The sequence below is a fragment of the Pteropus vampyrus genome, unplaced genomic scaffold (genome assembly GCF_000151845.1).
Source record: "Pteropus vampyrus isolate Shadow unplaced genomic scaffold, Pvam_2.0 Scaffold75, whole genome shotgun sequence".
NCBI lineage: Eukaryota > Metazoa > Chordata > Mammalia > Chiroptera > Pteropodidae > Pteropus > Pteropus vampyrus.
The window spans coordinates 1,400,062-1,410,011 of NW_011888856.1; the positions used below are offsets into that span (position 1 = coordinate 1,400,062).

Sequence of the window (9,950 nt, forward strand, 5' to 3'; positions counted from 1 at the left end):
ATTGGTTTTCATTTCCTTAAGCATCAAATGAACCAACTCCCTGGGAGTTCAGTCCATCTCTTGTTCTAAATTCCATTGGTAACTTTTAGTTTAGCAGGACAGCTGCTGCTCCATACCGTGGGTGACCACGTGGTCAATCAGGAATCAGAAAAATTCTTCATCAGAACCCTCTTGCCTTCATCCAGGGTTTTCCCAAAGCATAGGTTTATCAGAGCTAGGGAAGTTCTAGCAAATCCCATGGGTTTTCTGAGGCCAAATGTGCCTTTTCTAAACAACAACCAATTCTCAGACACCAGCTAGGTTTCCAACAATTCAGTTCAATTTCGACACCACCACTTCAGATGCCAGCCTCCAATGGGGTGCCCAAGCTGCCAAATTTCTGCCCACTCAGCTATCAATTCGGGGGTTCCCATGACTTCTTCCTCAGGTTTACAAATTCACTAGAACAGCTCATAGAACTCAGGAAAGTGCTTTGCTCATGTTTACCAGTTTATTATAAAGGACGCTGCCAAATGGAAGAGATACTTAAGAAAAGGTATTGGGGGGGCGGTGAGGAACAGCACGGAGCTTCAATGCCCTCTCTTCGTGCATCACCTTCCTATCACACCAGTGTATGTACAAATCGCCTGTTTTCTTCATCCCATTCCTCTTGCTTATGGAAACAGTCAGATCTGATGGAAAAGTATTTACCAACCTCGAAGCTTTCAGAATTTCCTTGTTCAAGTTTTTATTGAACTCAATTTCTATCACTCTTCCATTCTAAGAAGGTGGGGGGTGGGGGACTGAAAAGTCAAACTCTCTAATCTTATTTGGTCTTTCGGGTGACTAGTCTCCACCCTGTCATTGTCTAGGGACTTCACCTTGTATCCCTCATTAGCATAAACTAAGGTATGGTCAAAAAGAGCTTATTATGAAAACAAAAATTCTTCTCTATCACTCAGGAAATTCCAAGGGTTTTAAGAATTCTGTGCCTGGAACTAGAGAGAAAACCAAATATAAATATATATTTTTATTATGCTACAATATTAGATAATCCATAACCTAGCAGTAGGTTGGGCTACATTATCCTCATTCTAGAAGAGTAATCAAAGCAGGGAAGTTACATGCCTGGGGTCACAAAGGTAGTTAGTGGCATAAATGATCCTGTAACCCAGTGCTCTGGTTCTTTTTCAGTTGATTTTTCCTCTTTTACTGTGCCTTTCTCCACTTTGAAGTGGAGAGAGAATGGACACTTTTTGCCTATTTGTGATGTATAGTGTCAGCACTAGCTGTTTAACACAGTCGATCTCAGCAGCTTATGGGGAGAGGACAAACTGCAGTCTTTCCAAAGACAAAATTGAAGGGAAGTTAAGTAGTGAACTATGAAAATGTATGCTAAATAGAGCTGGTAGAATTTTTTTTTGACTACTTATATAGCTTTCACTCAAATGGTCCAGGAGAATTTCCCCAACCTAAAAGTGTAGAATTTCTCAGCCTATCTTACTTACCAATGTCATTATAAAATATTTCCAACCATTGGGTTTATAGCTTCACAATGATCATAAAACACAATTAAAGTTAATACAGAATGCTTTTCAAAGGTATTGAGGTTTATGTCTTCAGAGCTAATTCATGATATGGATTTTTATTATAGATAAATAATTCCTTTTAAAATGAAAAATCTTTCAAAAAGCTTGTGAGTGTTAGCCTACTGTTCTATGAGAAAGAGAAGTTAATGAAGGCTGTTTGGCTGAGTTAATGACAGCGGAAATGGACAAAGTGAGCAAGCTATGAACATGCATCTTGGAGGAAAGCTTTCCAGAGGCGAAAAGTGACTTCTCTTTTTATAATAATGTGTACTACAATGAATTGTCATAATTATGCCCTAACTTTTAAGTTAGTTTTGCTTACCAAAAAGTATTTAGGAAACAGGCTAATATAGTCCTTAATTTGCTAGAGACATATAGGTTTATGTTGCTTCTGACATATTAATTTGCTAGAATTCATAGAAACATTATGAGGTACAGCTTCATTTGTTGAAAACCTAGGTTTGGCGGGGGAAGGACTACTAAAAGTATTTAGAATTGTTTATAAATTTTTTGTTTAGCAATACTATATAAAAACAATCATATTCCCTTTGATTGGAAATGAAAGCCATTCATTCCAGGTATTCTTTTTCATATTATGGTACTAAAAAATAACACAGTATTCTATTCTTATATTAATTGCCTATGTATTAGTTTGCTAGGGCTGCCAAAACAAATACTACAGACTGGGTGGTTTAAACAATAGTAACTTATTTTCTTATAGTTTTCATGTCTACAAGTCCAAGATCAAGACATCAGCAAGTTTGGTTTCTTCTGTGGCCTCTCCATGACTTGCAGATGGCTGCCTTTTTACTGTGCCCTCACATGGTCTTTCTTTGAGCCTGAACTTGTTATGGTCTTTAATCTCATCTTCTTATAAGGCCATCAGTTATCATGGGTCAGGGACCACACATGATCTCATTTTACCTTAATTACCTCATTAAATGCCTTATCTCTAAATATAGTCACATTCTGAAGTCCTGGTTTGATTTCAACATATGAATTTTAAGATGATATAATTAGGCCTTAATAGCTTATATTTTTAAAACTGATCTTTAAAATATTTTAGTTCTATACCATTACTATTTAAAATTTGTACTTTCTTTTATTAATTTACAGGTATAATCTTTTTTTTTCCCCCAAAAAATACTCAAAGTAGATTGAATCCAGATAGCTCTTTGGCCTCTAAAAAAGCAAATGTTATAATGACTCTCTTGTTCGTTGTACATCCAAATAGTCCATTTTCCTTAATCCAGTTCTCTTGCCTCTAATGAAAACAGTCAGATCTATGGGAGAAAAAAATGAAAGAAGAAAATTATATGTGGAAAGAAGAGTAGGAGATGTTAAAGCACACTGGACACCTAATATATTATTTCTAGGGGAAATCTGGGCTCTAACCTCCTACCAAGAGGAGATTGAAAAGCCTTCTTCTATTCAGAGGGTACACTTCGGAGTTTCTCAAGGATTGTGCACCCTTGTCCCCAGAGAAATGATTGTTAAATCTTACAGTTCCCCAACTGTTAGACAACATAAAGTAGTTACACCTCAGAAATACTGCCAGAGACAACAATTTCAAGCTTACAACAACATCATGTGCTTGGCTGGGTTGGGAACTATACTTATTGTCTCAATAACATATTGTCCATACATGCATGTCTCACAGAGCTTCCCAACTGGTATGCGGTGGTTAACGGTATGTTGGAATATTGCTTCCCCCCCAAGGATGTGTATGAAACTCATCATTTGGCATATCCTAACAACAACGGACATCTTTGGTTGAGATATAAATGTCTAGTAGTATGAAGATAGAGATTTGAGAGTGAGCAGTAAGCTGGTCTTATTTGAAACCCTGAGAATGGGTGAAAAATGTAGAGAGAAGGTAGAATAAGAGGGGAGAAACCTTAGGACAATAACCTGGAGACTATGAACATTAAAGAGAGAAATTTGGGAAGAGAAGCCAGTAAAAGACTTTAAGAAGGGCAAACAGATAGCGGGAGAACTGTTGTAGCCGCCAGCCCCCGAAAGACACACAGACCACCAGAAATCAGTGAGTTATAGGAAACACACTCTTTATTCAGCCAGCTGGGTCTGCCAGGGGTATGCAGACCCCAAATTAAGCAGCCCTGAAATGTAGAGGTACAGAGTTTTTAAGCCCTAAATCTCATTCCTCATTCTGTCTTAACACAAAAGTCTATTTTTCTTCTATTTACTAACTGTCGACCTACAGGTCAGTTGCGCAAGCAGGGGTACAGAAGCAGAAAGCTTATTGTTAGAATGTTATGTTCCCATGGGTGATAACCTATGTTCCCGTGGGCGATAGCCAAGCAGTAGTTTTCCAGCCAGCACAGAACCATTTGGGCCGGTAACTGGGATGTCATGTTCAATGACTAAAAAGTGTCCATGCCACTTAGCAGCAACTGGTTCATTAGTGTCCTTGGTGAGGGTGGACGAGTAGGCACAATGGCAAGAAAATCGAGATTTGCATTGCGTGAAGGAGTGGGAGGTGGAGAAGACTAACTGTTTATGGCCCTTTATAAAGAAAGTTAGCTGTGAAGAGATGGGAAGATGATGACAGGGAATAAGATAGAGGAAATGAAAGTAGGAAAATACTGCTTCTTTAATTACCTGAAGCAATGCAGCAGACACTGTTAGTTACCTGCTTGGTCAATATCTGTGCTCTCCTCTCTTTTTTAGTTATAGCATCCGGTTTATTCAGAGTTGACAACATGCCCAGCTAAAAGACAAGAGCTCCCACACATCCTTTCAGCTGTGGGTAACCAATGAGCTATACTCTGAAGCTGTGTAGGTTTTCTAGTATAACTTTATTTATTTTTTTAAATGCCTACAGTACCTGGTCTTGCTAGGTGGTCTCCCATCCAAGTACTAACCAGGCATGACCCTGCTTAGCTTCCGAGATCAGACGGGGTCGGGCGTGTACAGGGTGGCATGGCCATAGATTAAGTATAACTCTTTAAGAACATGGCTGATGATAGAACAGAAAGCTGCTGTATGCCTTCTCTTCTCCCTGATTTATGCTTGGAATAGGTATCTTGGATCATGAGGCAAGCTGAAGATGAAAGTCAATTTTTAGGATGTTGGAGTAGAGAGATGGTTGGGTCCTTTGTGATACCAAGAAGCCACCATACCAGCTCTCAGGCAGTTTATCTCCAGAGTTCTTTATCTGAAAGAAAACCTTTTGTGTCACCCACTGCAATTTCTGGTCAAACACAATTTCTACCCACTAATGGCAGTCATTCTACAATGGCAGTCATTCCTCATTCTCTGAAAGTACTATTTCTGCCCCTCTTGACTTAAAAAAAACAAAAACAAAAACAGAAAACAAGAGCGGCAGCTACTAATGCACTGAAATTCCTGCCTTCAAGATTTCATTTAGCTATTTCAGTCAAAGACTTTGTTCTGTCCAAGGCAAAGCATTGTAACCAGTTTCAGCCACTCTCTTCTGCTCCATCAGAGCATTTAGTAACATCCCTTCCTCTGTGCCATCTGTAACATTTCAGTTTCCCCATTCAGGAGATAAAAACACCTAAAAAAAAACCAAACCAAAACCAAAAACGAAAACTAAAAAGCCTCCAAGCCCCACAATCCTTACAATCCTGTGACTTCTGTTAAGTACTAGTCTGTCTTTCCCTTCTCTCATGTGCAAATAAAGAGCGGTCTGTTATTTGCCAGCTTCACTTTCAAATACCCCACAAAACAACTTGCTGTGGCTTCCTGTCCCAGCACTTTCCCTAACCAATGGCATCCTAATTGCCAAAGCCTCTTCTTCCTGATTTTATTCCTGGTGGCAGTAAGCATGCTTGGGCATCCCTCCGCATGAACCTTCCTCCTCCCGGGCCTGTACCCTGTCCGGGCTGGTCTCCGCCTCCCTCTCTCCTTTCCCTGGTCAGCTCCTCTTGCTTAACAGCCAGCAGTTTTAGGCCCAAGGAGGGTAGGAGACCAGGAGCTCTGAGAAGCAGCAATAACCTGTCCGAACTCAACACGCTTAAGCGGAGGGGACAGTCCGGAAGAACGAGGGGTACAAGGAACTGTCCAGGCCTCTGGAAAAGCCAACGCCAGGGCATCTTCGCGCAGGAAGGAGGGCCAGAAGGGACGATTAAGGATGCGCCTCAGGGCGTGGTACAGAGCGATGCTCCACGCCTCCACACCTAAGCCCGGGTGGGGTTCTTCCCGCGCCTCCAGCAGACCGGCGGGGGCGGGGCCTCGCACAGGGCGCATGCGCCGGCGCAGGGTGTGGGGGCGGGGCCTGCGCCACACAGCGCTCGTGCCGCGGCTTGGCCCCTATAAAGGCGGGAGCCAGCGCCATAACGGCCATAGACGCTCCGGGTTGCAGAGGTCGGGCTCGAGACAGGTTGTCGTGCCACCGCAGACGCTCCCAGTCACAGACTTCGAACTAGAACAGGTTGGTGCACCGAATTCGGAACAGCTGTCGTGCGAGGCGGTAGGTGGGGTGGGTGTGGGGGTGAGCGGGTGAGTGAAAACACAGTGGCTTGCAGGAGAGGTGGTGGTGGGTAAGGTGAGCCATGGGTGAAGAGACCCTGAACCGGGGGGACGGACTCCTGAACTGAGGAGGGTGTCGGTCCGGAGCGGGTGCTGGTTGGGCACGCTGGAGGGGTGGAGGACAAGGACAGTGTAGGCCGGGCCTAAGCCACCACCCTCGAGTGCAGCCGCTTGCGTTTGAGGCCCGGCGCTGAATTGCCCCTGAGCCTCCAAGGCCTCAGCCTTCTCACGGTGCTGCTGCACAGGGAGCCCAGACTTGCTTGTCACATCGTGGGCCCCGGCCTTTGGGCTCCACTCCTGGTCCTGAATGCAGTGCAGCCCTCTGCAACCCTGATGCCAAGTGAGCGGGGAGAGAAGGTAAGAAATCTGCCACCCTTGCAGTTCTGAAGGGGAATGAGGATGACTTTCTCCCTTCATGACATTTTGCAGGGCTGAGTGGGACGGTCCTTTCCTAAATGTGAACATCTGTTTTTCAGCCTAGAAAATGAACTCTTCAGAGAACACACATTCCGAAGAAAATAATGCCTTTTATTACCCAGAAGGCATGGCCCAGCAGCGCTGCCCAAGTTTCTGGTACCAGAATTATACCTGTAATCCATCGTCTGTTCCTGGGGCAGGTAAGGAATCTGCAGAGGTTTAGTGGGATTAGAGACCCTCCCTGTAAACCGGTGCCTGAAAGTTGTCTGATACTTTGTCTTACCTGCCTTTCCTCACCCTGTCCTGACAGAGGGGATTGTGACAGCTCAGAAGCGCAGTGTTCGAAGTTCACTTTAATAGGAAAAAAAAAATTGAACCTAGCTGTATGCCAGGTACTCTGCTAGGAATGATTCTCTCATTCCACCAATAAGGGACCTGAGACTTGGAGAGTTAGTGACTAACTCAGGGTCACACAGTAGTCAAACTAGAACTTTGTTTTGAGACCAGTCTGCTTGGAAGAGTTATCTCAGCACCTAGTCATACTTTCAACAAGGCCTATGAATGGTAAAACCTGTTATGTTGAGATCCAAACTACTCTGGGGGAGACTGACAAGCAATATATGTTTGGAAGGTAGATATCCAGGATTTCATTCAGCACAGTGCTTTAATGGGAAGGGTCTATAGGCAGGTCAGAGACTTGAAGGGGTGATCCTCTTTTCTCAGTAGGAAAGAGAATGACAAATTTACTCATTTGTGTCCCCTGCTGTAGGTAAAGCGTGTTGTAATAACATTTTTTTCCAGGTAGAAAACTAGGTGTGAATGCTTTTGAGGTTATCAGTCCCTACTTCCAACCGAGCTGTAGAAATCTTTAAGGAGCTGTTCCTGGTAGACATTTCCAGGTTGCAATCCGAGCAGAAATGAATTCTGCAATATGTGGCCTCCACTGTGACTGCTTACCTGGCACATTTTGGACTTGAGCCAATTCCTTAAATTTTCTATGGAAGTGTTCTGTTGGCTTTCTTCTAGAGCCTGCTGCTAATCAATACAGATGTTGAAATGGTATTTCAAAATTGTGCAGAGGTCATGTGAAAAACATCGGTGTTGCCTTTGCTACTTTGTCAAAGACCAGTTGACTATATTGAGACACAACCTATCTTATTAATGTCCATGGGGTTGGCAGTTAATACCTTTATTTAGCCAGGCTGCATAGAGGCTTATCAACTTTTGCTCTTATCAGTGAACTAGTTTTTGATACTGGTTTCTCTTGAGTTCTTGTTTTCAGTTAATGATTTCATTTTTATTTGGATTTCATTTACATTTCTCCTGCGATTTCTTCATTCACTCATGTATTTAGTGTAATTTCAATAGTTGGAGTTTTACAGCCACCTTTGTTTTCTACATTATCAGTTGTTGTCTAAGAGCAGACCTTATATAATGTACTTTTTTAATTTGTAAAAGTATACTTTATGGCCCACAGTGTGGTCTGTCTTGGTGACTGTTCCATGTGAGTGAGACAGTGTATTCTTTTGGATGAAGTAGTCTGTTTCTGCAGCTCTATCACTTCGCCTCACACAGTTTCACTCTGTCACGGGCATGCACATTAAGGATTTTTATGTCTCACTGAAGAGTGACCTGTTAGGTAATGCCCCTCTTTATCCCTGATCACTTTCCTCACTCTGAAGTCTGCTCTGTCTACAGTAAAATAGAGCTTCTCCCACTTTTTCTTAGCATTGTACATCTTCATTTACATTTAACCACTGTCTCAAAGTTTTGTAGACAAGTTTGCTTTTAGTGTGCCTTTGTAATGCTTGATTGCCAGGCATTATGTCCTAGGTTAAGACCTCTAAATAGGCCTTAAGCGTTAAGGTAAGTAATTGGAGATGGGAGAGGGATCATAGTTTAATGGTTATGACTATGAATAGGTTTGCCTCTTAGATTTTGTCTTTGGGTTCTCAAGTTCACATGCTTTCCCTTCCCAGCGAGATGTGAAAGGTAGTTTGGAGATCAGTATTTCCCTTCCCCTAGGTCAGATCAGCTCTGAACTAGCTTCTATCGACTTGTTACGAATAGAATGCTTCTGGTGTATGTCACAGTGATTCCTTTCCTTCTCTTCTAGTACCTTAAATTGATTGAATTACTGCAGGTAAAACTGAACACACCCTCCCCCGCCCAAAAGTATTAAATTCAGACTCATCCCCCTGAGGCTGCAAATTTGTCAACAGTTCAGATTTCCTGACCTAACATTTAGTTCTCCCGCAGTTTTATATCTTGGGATTGTGCTACTGTATGTCGTGATTATGTTTACATATCTCCAGTATTGGGGGTAGCAGTTAGCCTTGTAACCTAACTGCGATGTATCTAAGAGTTGATTTTTCAGGTTCCATGTTTACTTTGTTAGGACTGAGGGACTTTTAGTTCTTACATCCCTAGAATCAGGAAGTCCACCACAATATGCAGTGCTATACAATTGATATTAGGGCTGAATTTGTTTCTATATAAATAGGCTGGTTTTTAAGTATTGTCTTTGCCTTGGTTTCCCCCTTTGTATAGTGAAATGACTTAGGTTTCCTCAACTGGCTAACATCTCCCCATTGCCCCTACCACCCAGACTCTAGCAACCACTATTCTATCTTCCTATGAGTTAATCTCTTCTAGATTTTACATAAGTGAGATCATAACAGCAATTGAATTTCTATGTCCAAACAATTTATCTTAGCAAAATGCCCTCAATGTCATTTGGCAGGATTTCCTTCTTCTTAAAAAGAAGTTGGTGTCATGGAGGAACCCACATGGCTAGAGCCTGTGGTGTTAGTGGGAGAGTAATGAGATGAAAAAGGGGAAAACCAGGTAATGGGGGCCTGATGCCATCTGAAGGAACGTGGCCATCGTTCCCCATTTCCTGACAAGCTGTGACAAGCCATTCAAATACTGTGACAGGAGTGAGGGGACCAAGTGGGTGAGAAAGATTATTCTGGAAGTGGTATGGGTCACAGAGCTGTGGGATGCTGGAGAGATGAGTCAAGAAGTTACCAGTAGTTTATTCAGGAAAAACTTGAGAGGACTTCAGGTCCTTTGTGTTGGTAACAAGAGGGGAGGCATTAAAAGGAGGAAACTTGATAGCTGTGGGTGATTAGTGAGGGAGAAGAACTTACCTACACCTGTGTCTTTGCTGTGGGCGACTGCGTAGTGGTTCTGGGGTGGTTTCTAGTGGCAGGGACCTGCTATTACGGTACTGTTTGATTTGAACATAACTGCTGCCTCCTTTATAGTTGTAGCTTCATTTGTCAGCTGTTAAATTTGTTCCTGCAAAATCAGATGCCTTCCCCAAGGATGTATCTGCATGAGGAAAACGTGTCTTACTGGCACCATTGCAGTGATCACCCCTGAAGGGTGGAAATGGGGGGACGTGTGTGAATGGTGGCGAATAAGCAGGTGTAGAAGGGCTCTGGA

General features: G+C 42.7%; 1 protein-coding gene and 1 pseudogene across 2 annotated transcripts in view; both read right to left on the bottom strand.

Moving 5' to 3' along the window:
* Window positions 1-9,950, bottom strand: part of RP9 (RP9, pre-mRNA splicing factor) — a 167,805-nt gene that overhangs the window by 141,377 nt on the left and 16,478 nt on the right. The gene's annotated exons all lie outside the window — the stretch shown is intronic.
* On the bottom strand, window positions 4,405-4,523 carry LOC111741286 (annotated as a pseudogene).